This window comes from Phascolarctos cinereus, unplaced genomic scaffold (genome assembly GCF_003287225.1).
Source record: "Phascolarctos cinereus isolate Bilbo 61053 unplaced genomic scaffold, phaCin_HiC Scaffold_5;HRSCAF=322, whole genome shotgun sequence".
In the NCBI taxonomy this organism is placed as follows: Eukaryota; Metazoa; Chordata; class Mammalia; order Diprotodontia; family Phascolarctidae; genus Phascolarctos; species Phascolarctos cinereus.
Window position 1 is genome coordinate 8911425 of NW_027555958.1, and position 17941 is coordinate 8929365.

Sequence of the window (17941 nt, forward strand, 5' to 3'; positions counted from 1 at the left end):
CTTTCCCAGTGCCGAGGCAGGAATCTCTTGCTTTGCCCATGTTTGGATCTGGGTCACAGTTCTGGGCTGCAGTGCTGGGGTGAGGAGGAACGCTGGTGTGGTAGAGCTTGCAGTGGCTGTGGAAAGGAACCCTTCCTCACAGTTACAGGACAGAAAGGAGTACTTGTGGTCACAGGCCAGGAAAGGAGTAAACACCTCGCCCCTTATCATATCACCTTGGAAGAACTGAAAATTTACAGGTCCCTACAAGTATCTCTGAAAACAGCTGTACAAACCCCTGAAGCTTGGGACAGTACATTCTCCACATTGGAAGCAGACTCTTACCTTAATAAAGAGTTTAAAACTCAAGTAATTGGCGGGATCATGAGCAAGCAGCACAAAAAGAGTCAGACTATATTATCTTATTTGGTGACAAAGAAGATCAAAATATACAACCAGAAGAAGACAACAAAGTCAAAGCTCCTACATCCAAAGCCTCCAAGAAAAATATGAATCAGTCCCAGGCCTTGGAAGAGCTCAAAAGGGATTTTGAGAAGCAAGTAAGAAAGAGGAAAAACTGGGAAGAGAAATGAGAGTGATGCAAGAAAATCATGAAAAACAAGTCAACAGCTTGCTAAAGGAGACCCAAAAAAATACTGAAAAATAACACCTTAAAAAATAGCCTAACCCAAATGGCAAAAGAGGTCCAAAAAGCCAATGAGGAAAAATGCCCTAAAAAGAAAAATTGGCCAAATGGAAAAGGAAGTCCAAAAGATTACTGAAGAAAATACTTCCTTAAAAATTAGAATAGAGCAATTGGAAGCTAGTGACTTTATGAGAAATCAAGACACTGTAAAACAAATCCAAAAGAATGAAAAATTAGAAAACAATGTGAAATATCTCATTGGAAAAACAACTGACCTGGAAAATAGATCCAGGAGAGAGAATTTAAAAATTATTGGACTATCTGAAAGCCATGATCAAAAAAAGAGCCTAGACATCATCTTTCAAGAAATTATCAAGGAAAACTGCCCTGATTAGTAGAACCAGAGGGCAAAATAGAAATTGAAAGAATCCACAGATCTCCTCCTGAAAGAGATCCCCAAAGGAAAACTCCTAGGAATATTGTAGCCAAATTCCAGAGTTCCCAGGTCAAGGAGAAAATATTACAAGCTGCCAGAAGGAAACAATTCAAGTACTGTGGAAACACAATCAGGATAACACAAGATTTAGCAGCTTCTACATTAAAGGACCAGGGCATGGAATATAATATTCCAGAGGGCAAAGGAGATAGGATTACAACCAAGAATCACCTACCCAGCAAAACTGAGTATAATCCTTCAGGGGAAAAAATGGTCATTCAGTGAAATAGAGGACTTTCAAGCATTCTTGATGAAAAGACCAGAGCTGAATAGAAAATTTGACTTTCAAACACAGACTCAAGTGGAACATGAAGAGGTAAACAGGAAAGAGAAATCATAAGAGACTTATTAAGTTGAACTGTTTACATTCCTGCATGGAAAGATGATATTTATAACTCATGAGACCTTTGTCAGTATTAGGGTAGTTGAGGAAAATTAATAGATATATAGATATAGATAGATAGATAGATAGATAGATAGATAGATAGATAGAGCACAGGGTGAGTTGAAGATTAAGTCATATCTGAGAATGAAAGAAGAAAGGGAGAGTAGAACAGGGTAAATTATCACAAAAAAACAGAAAAAAAAGCTCTTACAGTGGAGGGAAATGGGGAAGGTGAGAGGAATGAATAAATCTTATTCTCATAGGATTTGGCTTAAGGAATAACATACACATTCATTGGGTATGGAAATCTGTCTTACCCTACAGGAAAATAGGGGGAGAAGGGACAAGAGAGCAGGGGGATGATAGAGAGGAGGGCAGATTGGGAAAGGGGGTAATGGGTCAAAAGAAAGAATAGAATAAATGGGAGGGGCAGGATAGGGAAATAGAGTTAGTTTTTCACAACAGGTCTACTATGGAAGTGTTTTGCATAACTGCACATGTGCAACCCATATTGAGTTGCTTGCCTTTTCAATGAGGTGGATGGGGAGGAAGGGAGAAAATTTGGAACCCAAAGTTTTAAAAACACATCTTTAAAAAAAAGTTTTCACATGCAACTGGGAAATAAGAAATACAGGAAATGGGGTACAGAAGTCTATCCTACCCTACAGGAAAATAGAAGGGGAAGGGGATAAAAGAAGGGGGGGAGAGATAGAAGAGAGGGCAGACTAGGAGAAGGGATATTCAGAATGTATGCCATCTTGGGGTGGAGGGAGGGGCGAGATGGGGTGAAAATTTGGAACTCAAAATCTTGTGGAAGTAAATGTTGAAAACTAAAAATAAATATATATATATATATATATATATAATAATATATATATATATATATATATATATATATATATATATATATATATATATATATATATATATATATATATAAAGAGAGATTAGGGGCCATGTGAGAGACGTATAGTAGGGCTGCAACAAAGATCCTTGAGGACTGGTTTTGCTTCATTTAAATCTTTCTATCCCTAGCATCTAGAAGAATGACTCTTAGTCACTTAGTAGGAGCTTAAAAGATTCTTGTTGATTGATTGAATAAATGAATGGCTTCATCAGGTCTCAAGGCTATATTCAATCTAATCCAACAAGCATTTATTAAATGCTTTCTGTGTACAATGGTGGATTCCTTTATTTCCCAGTCTTCTTTTCCCAGCCCTCCAGAAGGTCAAAGAGAGTCTGTGAGCATGATGGTGTCTCAGCAGCTGGCTGCAATGCTCAGCAAAGTCCTAAAGAGATTCCTGGACATTCTATGCCCAAGGCACTAAACCAACCCATAAATCAGAAGATGGCTGGACCAAACCAGAGCCAGAAATGTAGACAGGGTATAATGGGATTTGGGTGGGGGAAAGAGCAGAGAAGATGGAGCACTCCCTTCTTGGGGCACCCAGATAGTACTCATAAACTCACTCTAAGTGTGAAAAAAAGAATGGTCCTTTATGGGAACTAGATCTCCCAATGAAAAGCTAGACACAGTATCTATACTGGAAAGACCACTGGTTCTGGAGCCAGAAGACTTGAGTTCAAATCCCAGTTCTGCTCATTGCTACTTGTATGACATTGGACAAATCACTCAACCCTCTTGGATTCATTCTCCTTAACCATAAAATGAGAGGAGAGATAGATTAAATGGTCTTAAAGTCTACACAAGATAGTGCCACTACAGTGATAGATTAGTTAGCATCCTATGGGGATGAAACTTGGAAGAAGTCAGAGAAAATGGGATAGATACCTAGGCAATATATGCAAAAAGAGTAATTCTGAGGATTGGGGAGAGCAGAAAGGTCCTTGTGTATGTCCTGGCCCTTGAGTGGAGCCTTCCTTGAAATACACCTTTCAGAAGACTTTTTCATCATCCTTGGCAAACTCAGTTCATGCTTGCCTTTCCCTTTTTCCTGGCTCGGTTCAAAAGCACTGCCTCATCTTTGTTAATCCTTAGTTATAAGGCTCCATCTTTCTGATGTGAACTTTTAAAAAATCTGAGCTTCTCAGAGAGCAGCCACATTTTCAGATGACCTCTCCTTCGCCCTCTCCAGTAGATCCCCATCATCTTTTCAGGTAGAAACAAATGGCAAAGCAGTATTAGCTTGCTAACAAGTCAGTGAACATCTTCTCTGGCGCCTTGGGCAATATTCACATTGAACTGTCTGCAGACAAGAAATTCCTAGTCAGACAGAACATTATAAAATGTCTTCCACTTGGCCTCAATTATCAATAAGCCTTACGTTCCTCCTCCCCTCAGTCCTAGGCATGGAAATTAGCCCTCTATGTGACAAAGACACAAGGAAGGGCTATTCTATAGGCACCCTCTATTTTGAAAGCACGCTTCCCTCGGACCAAGTCTCCAAGGCCCTTCCCACCAACTCTCCTGCCTGTAGGGATTTGCATGGAAAGGATATTCCTTGACCTCTCCCAAATACCACACTGAATCACTGATTCCAGCTGCCTTCCCACCAAGGACCCCTTTGTCATCTTGAGTGAATTGCACATCTCCCTCTTATTGTTCAGGCTGCCATTTTTTCCCATAACCTTTATTTTTCTACCAGATCTCCTACTTCCTCTCTAAGTCCTTGACAGTACCAACATGATGCGGACATTTCCATGAGAGCTCCCACCCTCCAGCAGCCTCTTCTGACCCATTTGTCTTTTCTGTAAGTCACAGGAGATCCCAGAGCTTTTCCACAATTATCTTGGAAATGCAATGTATCAATCTGACCTGTGAACTATGTAGGCGGCAGTAGACCAAAGAAATGCGAGATAAAAAAAAAATTACACACATCCTACCAATACACTGGGGAAGTTCTGCTTTTTAGCATTAAAGGAGACCATGAAGCAATAATCTCTTCCCTTGGTTCATTCAGGGAGTATCGGGTTTAACCACAGGATTTCATGATAACCACTTGCATTCATGCTTCTAGGATCTGTGATTTCATCAGCATCAATATGTCATCTCCCAATGCAGATCACTCAGAAAGAGGGCTGGGTTGGGATCCATGGGATCTAGGTCTGACTCCCTACTTCGATGACTCTCTGCCCTTCAGCCTTCTCATCTACACATTGGGAAGGTTAGACTCGACTGCCTCCTTCTCAAGATCCCTGAGTCTATATGCCATGATTCAGTGGGTGGTCTTCAAGAACACCTAGTTGTGGCTGAAAAATTCATCCCTGGTGGCCAACTTGGTGATGAGGCTCCCTAATCTTCCTGCAGCTGGTCAAACACTGAGAAGGTTCCTAGACTTCCTAGCATGGTAAGCCCTGCCAGAAATCCATTGGTCCTACCCCCAAGAATTCAGAGTCCCTTCCACCCCACAAGGGCCGTCAGCTCAAGCATCATCACCACCTATTGGAGGCTGTTTTTGATTCTCCAGCTAATAGTCCCTCCCAACAAAATCTGCACCAGTGGATGGAGAACTCACATCAGGGAGGTCCTAGCTCATTAACTATTGAACTACAACTACATTCATCCAGGTGTGTTATCAGAATAGGAACTTTTATAACTAATCAATATAATGAAATATCCAACCCAATAATGGAAAAGACTGTAAATAAAAAGGAGGGGGACAAAAACATCGGGCTGTGCCCTTGGGAGCCAGGGAATCACAATGTTTCTCCAAAGAAGACAAGGAAGTCATTAACTTCTTCTGGGTCAGCCAGTGTCTGAGACCTGTAGCCTCAATATCATCTCCATATGTCCGCTGAACATGCAGCTTTGACACCAGGAAAGGGACCCCGGGAGCATGAATAATACACAAAGCTTCCATGCCAATTAGCATCCAGGATGACGAGCTCCAGAGTGGGAACGAGTTGCCGTTTCATCCACACGATGGCCATGGAAAATCTGAATCATTGCCTGGGGTCTCGCTAGGTGGGTCTCCAAAAGGCGTGTGGGTGAGAGGTCAGAGCAGCATGCTGCCAGCTCTTCCAGTGGCTTCCCCTTACTGAGATTTTTGGTTTTTTCAAAGTCATTTCCTGGAGGGGAATTTTTCTCTAAATCTGGGTAGAAATTGAGCTATACAGAGCTCTACTATTAATATGCTCATTTAATTCATTCTATATTTCCAGGTTTAACATGCTACTTTTTTTCTCAAATTGATTTGTTTCCCCATATTACTGAAAATAAATTTAATCAATTCAATCCAACAAGCATTTATTTTTTAATAATAATCGCTTTCCAGATGATATCACTAACCAGATATGAAACCTAGACGCTGTGCGTAAGCTTCCTGAGCCTCGGTCTCTGTACCTGTAAAATAGGGAGGTGGCAGATTACATAACCTCTAGGGCTCTTCCATTTTGTCCACACAAAGGCAAAACAGAAAAGAGAATTTTACCTTCTATCTGGGGCACAAAACACATAAGCAGATTATTAGGTATAAGATAATGAGGGTAAGAGCCCCAACTATGAGGATCAGGAGAGACAAGCCTTCAAGGAAGCTAGGGATTCTGAGACATGAAGCTGAGGAGGGAGTATGGTCTAGGCACGTGAGCTGCAAAGGTCTGGAGGTGGGAGACTGGCTGGAGGGACCAGCAAGGGGGCCGTTGTCTGGAACGCCCAGTTCATAAAGGGGAAGTACCATGTCACAATCGTGAGAAGGAAGAATGAAGCCGGACTGTGAGGGGTTTCCTGCGGTGGATGAGGAGTTTCAGAGAGTACTCCTGAGACACAGCAGGTTGGTGAACAGAGAAGCAACCCAGTCAGACTGGCTTTGGGAAGATTGTGTTCACACTTCCAGGAGGTTCCAGTGGAAAGACTGGAAGCTGAGAATCCAATTTGGAGGCTGTTGAAATAGTTCAGCTGAGGGACAATGAAGGCCTGAACTTACATGTTAAAAAAGAGAACAGAAAAGAGGATGCATATAGATGAAACTGCAAACCTCTACTGTGGGTAGTTTATTTTTTCCGAGTGTACCCGGGCAGTACCAACATCGCCCACTTGACCATGACCTCCTGAGATATCTCTTGCTGTTTATACCATTGAAGTTCTTAAAAACCACAACTTTCTTATGTGGCTACTTGTGTTGATCACTGAGAACTCTGGTCGGTATTTCTTGCAGAGACAGTCAGATCATCCCATCGTGCCACGACATTTCATGTGGGCGATATTCTTTTAATAGATGCATTTCTACTGGTTCCTGTTGCTCTACTGGCCCTGTCTCTAGATGATCATCCTCATTCTGCTTCCTTTCCTGCCTCTTACCTGCCTGAAATACCCGATGGAGGTCACAATGGAGGACGGCGTTTGTGAGAGGATGAGGCCCCAGGCGGCCTGAGAGACTACGGGATGATGGAAATGGAACACTTCCATTGCTATTAAGCCCTGGAAAGCAGGTCCTATAAAACAAGACCACGAGGCTATGATAGATCCAAAAAAGGATGGGCCAGGACGTTTTGCCACTGGAACATACTGTACAATCGATGTGTTTGGTTTTCTTCCTTTCCAATCCCAAACTCTGAATGCCTCTTTCTTTAGCCTCGAGGTCCTTCGTCCTTCTCATGAGCTCCAGGGCCACGTTGCCTCTTAGCTTCTTGACCTGCCCACCTGGATGTCCCATTGGCATCCCAAGCTCAACATGTCCACAACAGAATTCAGGATCTTCCTCTTAACGCCCCCCCCCCCAATGAACTTTCCTATTGAGGGCAAGACAATCCTTGCAGCCAACCAGATTTGCAATCATAGAGTCATTTTTGAATGAAAGGAAAAAGGTTTCATTAAGGGATTACTGTGTGCTAAGCACTGAGAATGCTAATGGAACAGTAAAAAAGGCCCTGCCCTCAAGAAGCTCCCATTCTAATGGGGGAGACAACACCTAGAGGAAGTTTTAGCTGTAAAAGAGATGATTTCACAATGAGATCTGGCATTTAGATAGCTCTTTAAAGTATGAAAAGCACTTTACATCCTCCTCACTTGCAAGAACTCTTTCAGCTAGGGTTATTGTTGTCCCATTGTAAAATGAGTAAACTGAGGCTCAAATTGCCCATGATTAAAGAGTGATTGTTTTCCACCTACTTTGTATTTATCTTTTTGTGTCTTGTATTTCTTTACCAGTCTCCTCCCATCAGAAAGTAACCTACTCGAGGCCAGGAAATGTCTTTGTCTTCCTTTGTACCCCCAGTTTGTGGAAGATAATAGGCACATAATAAATGCTTCTTGACTGATTACAGTCTCCTGACCTTCTGTGCAGAGCACACATCTTCACCCAAGGCTGAGCTGTCCTGATACTGAGTCTAATATGTCACAGAAGGATGGGGGCGGCTTGGGCTCTGCAATTCTCATCTGAATGAGCTCTCTTGGTCTTCCCAAATGGGTTTCACAAATTGCTTCTGTGGGGTCTTCCAGAAGAACAAAAAAGCCACCCAGCCACCACCCCTGTGATTATTGCTGACATCACCAGGATTTGAGTCACAAGACTTGTCTAGTCAGTGGAAACTGGCATAGGAAGAGGCATGTGGTGAACTTGGAGAGGCAAGGCAGAGTTCTGCCGTTAATAAGAAACATGTTTCTGGGAAGCAAAGCCAGCAGCCAGGATGGAGTGGGAGGCTGCAGATGGAAGGGAGAGGGACAGGCCAGTTCTCGAGCTGCTGGGTGGAAATACAGACAAGATTCTTGCCTTTGAAAGAAATGTTCAGTAATTTGAAAGAAGTTCTCTAGGGCCTGAGGAGCTATTTTATTTGAATTTTGTCCTAATAAAAAGGATATAAAGTAGAAAAAAGCATCCATCTCATCCTAGACCCTAGCAGACATTCCCCATTGCCAAAAAGCAAATGCCACAGATTTTCAAGACCATGAATCTTTAACCTGTGGCATCCTAACTCTCAGAGATCCCAGTCTCAGAATCACAGAGTCTTGGAACCTCAAGGACACCAGGTCCCACCCAGACTACAAAGAAAGACCCTTCTATGGCATATCCAACAAGTGATTTGATAACCCACCGCCTACCCAGATAGCCCATTCCACTTTGGAAGATGTCTGCATAGGAAGTTCCTTTTGTCAGCAAGTCTACCCTCACTCAAAATTTATATTGATCATCGCCACTGTGGTGTCCAGCCTTGTTCCTGGTTTTGCCTAGGATCCCAGCAAGGTCCTGAGTCACAAATCCCAACTTCTGCTTTGCTTTGGTGGATTGATTTTTTTTTTTAATATATCTTCAATGAAAAAATATTGAATGCCATCATTGATGCTCCTTTTTTTTCACTTAATGAAAAAAGATTAAAATGTGTGACTTTGCCACCCCACATGTACCACTGTAGCTATCCTTGATATGAACACATTTACACGTACATACACACATAGAGGTACAGGATCTGGGTAGTTGTACAGGAGCTGATGGTGAAGGTGGGATCCAACTGACAGGAAGGAGAATGTTAAAAAAACTGGTGCTTTTGCATTTTCTGTTATTAAGTAAAGGCTGTCCTTTATGTGATATGGATTGTAACCCTGGCTGCTTGCATGGGATCTGGGGCCCTGGGGAGACTCCTCTAGCAACTAACCCACTCCATGTAACAGCAATCTTCTTTCCTTAATGCCCTCCCCAATGTCAGGCTTGCCCTACGTAGAGTCCACAATAACCTAGGTCCTTGACAGGTCCACACTCCTGACATCAGCAGGCTTATGTGAGGATTCAGACCTTCCTTTGCCAAGTGGGCCCAGGACTCCTACCCCTCCCCAATAAATAACTATACAAAGTTCTTGTGGCTTGACCTCATTTTACAAATAAGAAAAGTACAGCCCAAGGAGGGTAAGTGACTTGCTCATGATCACACAACTAGTGGGCATCTGAGGCCGGCTTTGAACCCACTTCCTTCTGACTTCAGGTCCCACTCCCGGTCCCCTCCGCTACAATGCCTCTTATAGAGGCTCTGATTTTTGTAGGCTATAGAAATGGGACTTATGATGACTAACCTCTAACACAGATGGATTAGTTCTGTCCATGAGAGCCCAGAAGAACATGTCTAATCCCTCTTCCATGTGACCTTTCAAACACTTAAAGGCAGCTGGCATGATCCCAAACCATGAACCATCTGGAGACTGAATTATATAGAGAAGTATTCATTTGACATTAGATGTGAAGTCAATAGGGAAAACTGGGAAAATAAAATAGCCGATTCCTTATCCATGAATCTAACCATCTGACCATCTTTCCTTCATCTCCATTTTGAAGTTCCAAAGTATGACTTGGCTGAATTTTTAAACAATTCCTTCCAGATTGTAAAAGACTGGAGGGAAGAAGGGACTAAAATGGAGCCTGAGGTCACAGTGAGGCCTGGAAGAAGCAAAGTAGGGAAAAGAGAAATGTGGGACAACTTTCCTCACTCTGTAATTCCCCAGAACGTGGGAGCAGATTCAGGGAAGGTAAGAGGAGTGAGTCCTTTGGAGTTGGGGACCAAAGAAGGTAGCAAAAAGCATGAGAAAAGTACTTGAATCCCTTAAGGAGCTATGATTTTGTCAGCATGGGTAGTGTCCCAGATTAATGTAGGTCACCAATGGAGAAGCAGTGTGGCATGATGGGAAGAATGTAGGATTTGGAGTCAGGGAATTTCCAACAAATCCTGGCTCTCATGTTGTTACCTGTGTGACCAAGGGCAGGTTACTTAACTGCTCTGAGCCTCAGTTTCCTCTTCTGTAAAATGAAAGTATTAGACTTAGTGACCTCTAATGTCCCTTCTGGATCTGTGATCCTATTATCTTTTTATGTCAGGATAGATGGGTCCTGCTATAGTGAAAAATCCATCACCTTGTAGCCCAGCTGGGGGTGAGCTTCTTAGTGAGGCCAGCATTTGAATGACTCACGTCCACCTTGTAGCCCAGCTGGGGGTGAGCTTCTTAGTGAGGCCAGCATTTGAATGACTCACGTCCAGTTCATTACCAGGCCTAGACTTGAAGTCTTTCTAACCTGTAGTCCACTGACATGGCCTTGGAGAAGTTGGGGTCACCTCCACAAGTGTTCCATAGAGTTCTGGAAAACACAGTAGAGAAGGAAAAAAAAATTCCTATGTAGAAATCATGCATAGACCATTGATTTAGAATTGGATGGAACCTGAGAACTCATATCTTCCAATCCTCTCATATTACATATAAGGAAACTGAGACTCGGAGACATTAAGTGATTTCCCCTAAGTCATCCAGCTAGTAAACGGCAGAGTGGGAATTCCACCCCACCTCTCCTGACTCCAACTCTAGTGCTTTGTCCAGTCTACAATGCTGATGATGGTGGACATGGTACAATGGTCCCATGTTGAACAAGAATGGAAAGAAACTAGCCAGGGCTGGCCCTTGCAAGACTTAAACACCCAGATAGGGTATCATGCAGTCAGCTTGACCAGTAACTATCAGATTGTCAACAAGCATTTATCAATTATGTACCTGGTGCTGGGCTAAGTGCTTAAACACTGGGGAGCCAAAGAAAAGTAAAAAATAGTCCTGCCCTCAAGAAGCGCACACTCTGATGAAGGAAGCAAACTTCAATGAGGACGCAGACAGAGCAGACAGAAGCGAATCTGAAAGGAGAAGGCATTAGCAGGAGAGGAGAGCAGGAGTGGCCTCCTGCAGAAGTGAAGATTTGAGCCGACTCAAAGGATGTCATTGACCTTCAGCCCCTGGTGTCTGTTCTGTGCCCAAGAGTGGCACCAGTAGAATGATGACAAAGGATCGGGAAGTTGGAACTAGAAGGAAGCTTGGAGGTCATCAAGTCCAATGCTCTCATTTTGGATACGGGGAAACTGAGGCACAGACAGGGAGAGCCATTTTCTCAAAGTCACACAGCCAATAGATGGCAAAGCCAGGTTTCAAGCCCCAAAGCTTAATTCAGTTTTTTTTTTCCTCTGTAGCCAATGGCCTCCCACTGCTGGCGCCCCAGCCTGGCCTTCTGTGTTCTCCCCTTTAGTGGCACAGCCCTCACCTCTGCTTTATAGATATCCTCCTTCCTTCCATTCATCCCCCACTCAGCTGGCAAAGTCAGGCCATGTCGCTCCCCTGCTAAATCTATTCTGTGGTTCCCCGTTAGCAGGAGAATCGAATCAGTTTGGGATTTAAAGCTCTGACAACAGGGCTCTTTCCAACTCTCTGCTCCCCTCCAGGGGAGGACAGTCCAGTGACACCTCACAAAAGACCTTCCATCTCTAGACTCTGTGTGTTTTCACTGGCCATCCCCCACCACTGGAAGGCTCTCCTTTCTCAGCTTTTTCTTCTGGCTTCCTTCGAGACTGAGTTCAAATCCAGCTTTCAGAAGGAGCCCTTTCTCTGTCTCCCTCGGCCCCCACTGCCTGGTGTTAGTGTCTGACCTCTATATTGGAAGGGGCTTCAGTGGCAGTCTAGACTACCCCCCTCATTTTAAGGATGAAGAGACCGAGGCCCAGAGAGGTTAAGGTACGTTCCCAAGGCCACACACGTAAAGTGTTTATCACTCATTTACAGCTGGAAGGGACCTCAAAGGCCACCTAGCTGAACTCTCTCATTTTATGAATGAGGAAACTGAGGCCTCTGGAGGGAGATGACTGAACCAAGGTCACACAGGCAAGAAGTATCAACATCAGGATTTGAGCCAATGCCTCTGGATTCCAAGTCAAGTCCTCAGCTGACCAAACCAAGTTTTCTTCCTAAGCAGGTTAAGGGAAGATACTCTATACTCTGTTTAGTTTTCTCTTCCACTTTTTTATTTGTTTTTCACAAATATGTAGAGGAAGAAATAGGAAAAAGTCAACTCTTTCCCTTCCTTACTGAATTGTCCTTTGAAACCCCAAAATCCCTCTGTTTTCACTGACACCAAGCTGCCCTTGAGTGATTTAAACAGTAGGTTATTTTTGCTATAGTTTTCGTTGATTTAATTGGGTGTATATTTGCTGAGAATTTAGGAGACATCAGTGTGGAGACTTTTTCTAAAGGGTGTCTGCATTGCCAAGGAAAATCCCACTCCTCCTCAGACTGTCTGCTTCTCAGTGGTGTAAGGAGATCTGGGTGGAGGTCATCCTTTCTGGCCTCCAGATCGGTCGTCTGGTTCATGCGTTCTGTATGCAAAGACGTACACCCATCAGAAGCAACCCCGAGCTCTATCTTCCTCCCCCAGATTCCAGATGCTGAATAGTTCTCTGTAGGAATTCACCCCTGGCCCCTGTGCTTCTGGTATTATGTCATGTTGTATCAGTCTGCCTCCCTCCCTGTGCATTCCCCTCAATTATCAAGGACAAGTTAGATGAAGGGATGGGTGGCCAGAAGTTGGGGACAGCTGCTGCCTCAGTGACTTCTCCAGAAGCGGGGCTGTAGATGGCCTGGAAGAGAGAGAGAGCTTAGGAGGGACTCGGCTGTGTCTAAATCTTGGAAAAGATGACCCATGGAAAAGGCATCAGCTTTGTTCTTCTGAGCTAAGAGTAATGGGATTAATTTGGAATCCAGAGACACGGCTGAAATCCTGACCCAGCACCGTGGGAAGAGGCAGATTTGAGCTTGCCCCAAGGTGCAATGGGCTCCCCCAAGGCTGCATGACCACATCTTGGGGAGGATTCTTGGTCTAGGTCACTGAGGCACCCTCCAGCTTCCAGATTCCACAGTCCCAGCGTGGAATAGAAACTCCTTAAGGGGAGGGTTTGCCTCCCCTTTGTCTTTGTATCTTCAGCACCTGGCAGAGGACCCGGCCCACAGCTGGCACTTGTCCATTGACTCAAAGTCAGAAATGCTAACATTACCCAGGTAGTCCCACGTTGAAGCATCATCTTTCTGTACAGGGGGAGGAGCTGGCATTTAAGGGGAACAGCAGAAAAAGCCCTCTTCCCTGCTAGCATCTCTCTCACCAACTGGCCCCACCATTAATCCCTCCTTTGGGCCAACAAGTATAATGGGTCAACTTGTTTTGAGTTTTGCTTTTCTTCAGTTCACCTAGAGGGGGCAGGGCATTGCAGTCATAGGGGAAGAGGAGCTTAGACAAGGTTATCTGGAGAACTCTCCCATGCAGGTCAGTTCATCCCATCCTTACACGTACCCTTAGCCAACAGGAGACCATTAGTGGCCCATGCTTAAATGTGCATGTGTTATCTGCAACCGGAAACATATGAAGTTGCTGTTGACCATTAATATCTTAGGAGTCATATGTTCTCTGTGGGGGGGGGGGCAGCTTATAGTCAGAAAGGCCTGGGTTCAAGTTCCAACTCTGATACTACTATCTGGGTGACAGCAGAGAAGTCGTTGAACTCCTCAGTGCTCCAGGAAACTCTATGAGGCTGTGACTTATGATGATTCCTCATCCCCCTTTCCCATCCCTACTCAAAATTTCTCCTTAAAAAAATATTATGCGTGGAGCTGGGCTTGGTGTTGCAGATGACAGTGGAGTGCAGTAGCGTCTTCCTCGGCCTTGGGTTCTGGGGGCCCTCGAGAGGAGCCCGAGGCCCCCTGCTCTGCAATTACAGCTTTCAGACCCAGCCCATCCCGCGCCTGAGCTGCAGCGATCCTCAGGAAGAAGAGCTCATCAAGAATGAGGAGCCTGTGATATTGACTGACACAAACTTAGTGTATCCTGCCCTGAAACGGGACCTCAATTATCTACAAGGGAATGTTGGTCGTGGAGATTTCTCAGTGTATAGTGCCAGCACCCACAAATTCCTGTACTATGATAATGAAAAGAGGGCTAACTTCCAGACTTTTAAATCAAGGTCTAGCAGGGAAGAGATGAAATTCGATGAGTTTGTAAAGAAGCTGGGACATGCAGGAACAGGGCAGGGAGAAGAGGTTGTATCTGTAGCAGACTCTCAATGACACAGTAGGCAGGATGATTGTCATGAACTTCTTGGGTCTTCACTGGAACTGGATTAATAAACAGAGAGAAAGTATGGCTGGGGGCAGCTGACCCCCAACCTGCCTCTCACTGGCATGGAAGGAAGTGTGACACCTGCTCACTATGATGAACAACAAAACTTTGCTCAGATCAAGGGCTAGAAGCGATGCATTCTGTTTCCTCCAGATCCGTCTGAGTGCCTCCGTCCTTCCCCCGGCACCATCCCTTTGACAGGCAGAGTCAGGTGGGTTTTGACAGTCCTGACTACGAGAGGTCCCCGAAGTTCCAGAGTGTGGGTGGCTATGAGACAGTGGTTGGCCGTGGTGATGCTCTTTATGTCCCTGTGTACTGGTGGCATCCCACAGAATCATTACTGAATGGGGGAGCCACCATCCCGAGGGGACTGAGTATGTTCTCAAGGCTCCTCAAAAAGTGACCACAATGAGAAACAGGGAGAAGAGGCTGGGAGAGGCCCTGGGGGATCCACAAGAGGTGGGCCCTTGTTGAACACGATGATCATGGGTCCATACAATGAGCCTGCCAGGAACTGCTGAAGGCTGAGGCCTCCTTCTGGGCAACTGCCCACCCTCCCATCCAGTCCGGTCCACACTGCTTCATTGCTGAGGACTGGAAGATCCAGAGTGATAGTAACTGCACGCAGCACTTAACAGACTGGGGTCCTGCCCCAGCCTCCCAGGGCAGAAGTGTGAGGTAAGCCACCCAGCCTCCTCTGCTCCCATCTGGAGTGATTGACTTCTTCCTTCTCCACTTCTGTTCCTACTCACCTCCCCTCTTTGGCCCCAAGTCCTGCATTTGGTGTGGAGTTCCAGCTTTGTGCCATCGTGTGTGTGTGTGTGTGTGTGTGTGTGTGTGTGTGTGTGCGTGTGTGTGTGTGCGTGTGTGTCTGTCCGTCTTTGTGTCCTTCCTCCCAGGCCCCTCAGGCCGTGATGGCGCTCTTGTAGCTTGGCATGAGTCCAACAACCTCACTGCCATTGTCTGGGGAAGGGAAGGAGCCAAGTTGGATCATATTGGCATTTTTGAGGGGAGTTGGTTGACCTGATGGCTCTCTCGCAGGCTCCTGAGTTTTTCAGCCTTTTTTGCCCCCATTCCGGCCAGATACTCTGCCTGTACACCGACAGTCTGGTTTGGTTTTGGTGCGGCATAGTTGTATCCTGGGCACCACAAGAAGGAAGGTCCCATCGGGCTTGCGTGTGTACATCTTTGCCCCTGAACTCTGGCCAGGATCGGCTACGAACACTCTCCACAAGCTGACTGCCGGGACTGTCTGTGCCGCAGGAGAAGGCGCTTCCCGGCCTGGGGCTGACTCTTCCGGTGGCCACACCGTGGCTGGTCCATCTATCACCACTCCACACGCTGCCTGGCCCTCCAAGAAGATTTTTAATTTGGTTTCTAGTCTATTTGTACTGGTTGGGCTGTGCTGCAACAAGTTTGAGGTTTATTAGATAGAGCCTCTGGGGCTCAGGAATCCCCTTTCGAGCCCCCTTCCTTTGGGATTGAGCTTCCTGGCTTTCTTGCTCCAAGCCAACTGCTCATCTCCACCAACAGTGGGGTTAGTGACGGGAGCAGTGGACTGAGGCCTAAGAGGCAAACTGAGGCTGCTCCCTTGTCCATCGCTTGGGGAGCTGCACCAGAGCCCTTGCCATCACCCCTGGTTCTGAGTGTACAGATGCCCCAAACCTCTGAAAAGCGCTCACCCCACTCCCAGTCAAGGTAGCTGCAACCTCCAGGGACCGGCCTTTCTCTGATCTTCTTGAGTGACTTCTTGACCTGCAGAAAGTCTCCCTGGAAGGAGTGAGGGAGGAAGGTGGGGAAATGTGTTGCATGTCTCTCTTTTTGCCCAAGGTTTAACTTCAGTGTCTCAGCAGTGGTTCCCCAGAAGCTCAGCTCATAATGCACTGATAGGCTGGTGGCTGTTTACTTTTGTAAATCCCCGTGCTTTCTATGGCTGCCCTGGTGTTCTTTCTGATGGGAACAGGTTGTGTGTGAGTGTGGAAGCCATGGTACCTTCTCTAGTGTGGTTCTTTCCATAACAACCAGTGTTGGGAAGTGATCCGGAGAAAATATTATGCACATACTTATATATGTTTACATTTTCTCTTCCGTTAGAATGTAAGCTTCTTGAGGGTAGGGACTGTTTCGTTGTCTGTCTTTGAAGCCCAGTGCCTGGTGCTGTGCCTGGCACATAGCAAGCGGTTCATAAATGCTTGTTGACTGGTAGACTGGCCTTCTAGGGTCACCTAGTTATCAAGGATTTGAGGCAAGATTCAAACTCAGGTCTTCCTGACTTGCCTCTACCTCCTACAGTCACCATGCTGTTTCTTGGAAGAGGGCCAGAATATTTGGATGAAACGGGAAAGTGAGTGAAGCCTGTTACGCGGAGGACTTGGGAGGTCACTGGGGAGGATTCTGGGCCCTGGGTGTGGCCAGGCTGCTCCCAGACTATAGTAGGCCCAAGGCTCTTCTACTTCTTCTCTTCTTTGAGTTGTGATTCATCTTCCCGATGACCACTGGAGTGTCCAGTCAGAGGTCGACACACTTCCGTAGAACGTAGAATGGTTGCAAATCGTTCTGCTGCTAGACCTCTCGGAGAGCCATTCTCGCCCGCTGTGAAGGGCTCCACAGGGACCTCTGGCTTTCTAAGGCTGAGTGGCTGGCCAGGGGAGGAAGATGCCCTCAGTGAGTTTGGTTTCTATGAATCACCTTTCCAGGCATTTCTCATTCTCTTAACAGTAGCCTGGAAGGGTTTTCTCTCTTCTAGGCACGTCTGTAAGAAGATGGAAAACAATATCCCAACTTGCAAATCAGAAACATGCCCGTGTATTAGAAATTCCCTTTAGCCATTTCCCAGGATTTAATTAACTAACAGAGGTATTTTAGCCCAAAAAATTCCTTGTTAGGAAAAAGTAACTAATTTCAGCCCAGCCCCCCCCCCAAGTCTTAAGCTGAGCTAAATAGCCCAACAAGTTACTTTAAATTTTATGAGACCCATGGAGAAACTCCCTGAAATGAGATGGAGACACTCTTTTGCTCTGTTCCATATCTCTAATCATAATTTTAAAAAATAGTAACAGCATTCAATCAATCAAGAAATATTGATTAAGTTCCGACTACATGCCAGGCACATTCCTGGAGATTACCTAAACCAGTCATTTAGTGGACAGGCCTGGGTTCAAATCCCTCTGCGACTTCCTCCTTTGGTGGCTTTGAGCAAGCCACTTACTTGAGGCTGGGGGGGGCAGGATGGGGCTCAGTTTCCTCCACTAGACAATGAGAAGATTGGATGTGTTACCCTCCAAAGTCCTTCCTACTCTAAGTCTGTGACCCTACGACCTCATGACCCTATGACCTCATCTTCTGAAAGAGGCACCAGACGGGCTTGGTTCATTTCAGCTTATTTTCAGTTTTATTGATCAGTTTTGTTTGTGTTTCAGACTGTAGGAAGGAATGGCCCTCCTGGTGACTGTAGATCTTCTGAAGGGCTAAAGTGAGGGCCATCCTGATATATGGGCCATGGGGGGCACTCAAAATATACATATATGTGTGCATATGCACGTACACAATCACACACATACACATATGCACACATGCACGAATAC

General features: G+C 45.4%; 1 pseudogene; it reads left to right on the forward strand.

The window, feature by feature from the left end:
• Nucleotides 1–5325: 5325 nt before the first annotated feature.
• LOC110198053 (hypoxia-inducible factor 1-alpha inhibitor pseudogene) lies at nucleotides 5326–14878 on the forward strand (annotated as a pseudogene).
• The last annotated feature ends 3063 nt before the right edge of the window (nucleotides 14879–17941 follow it).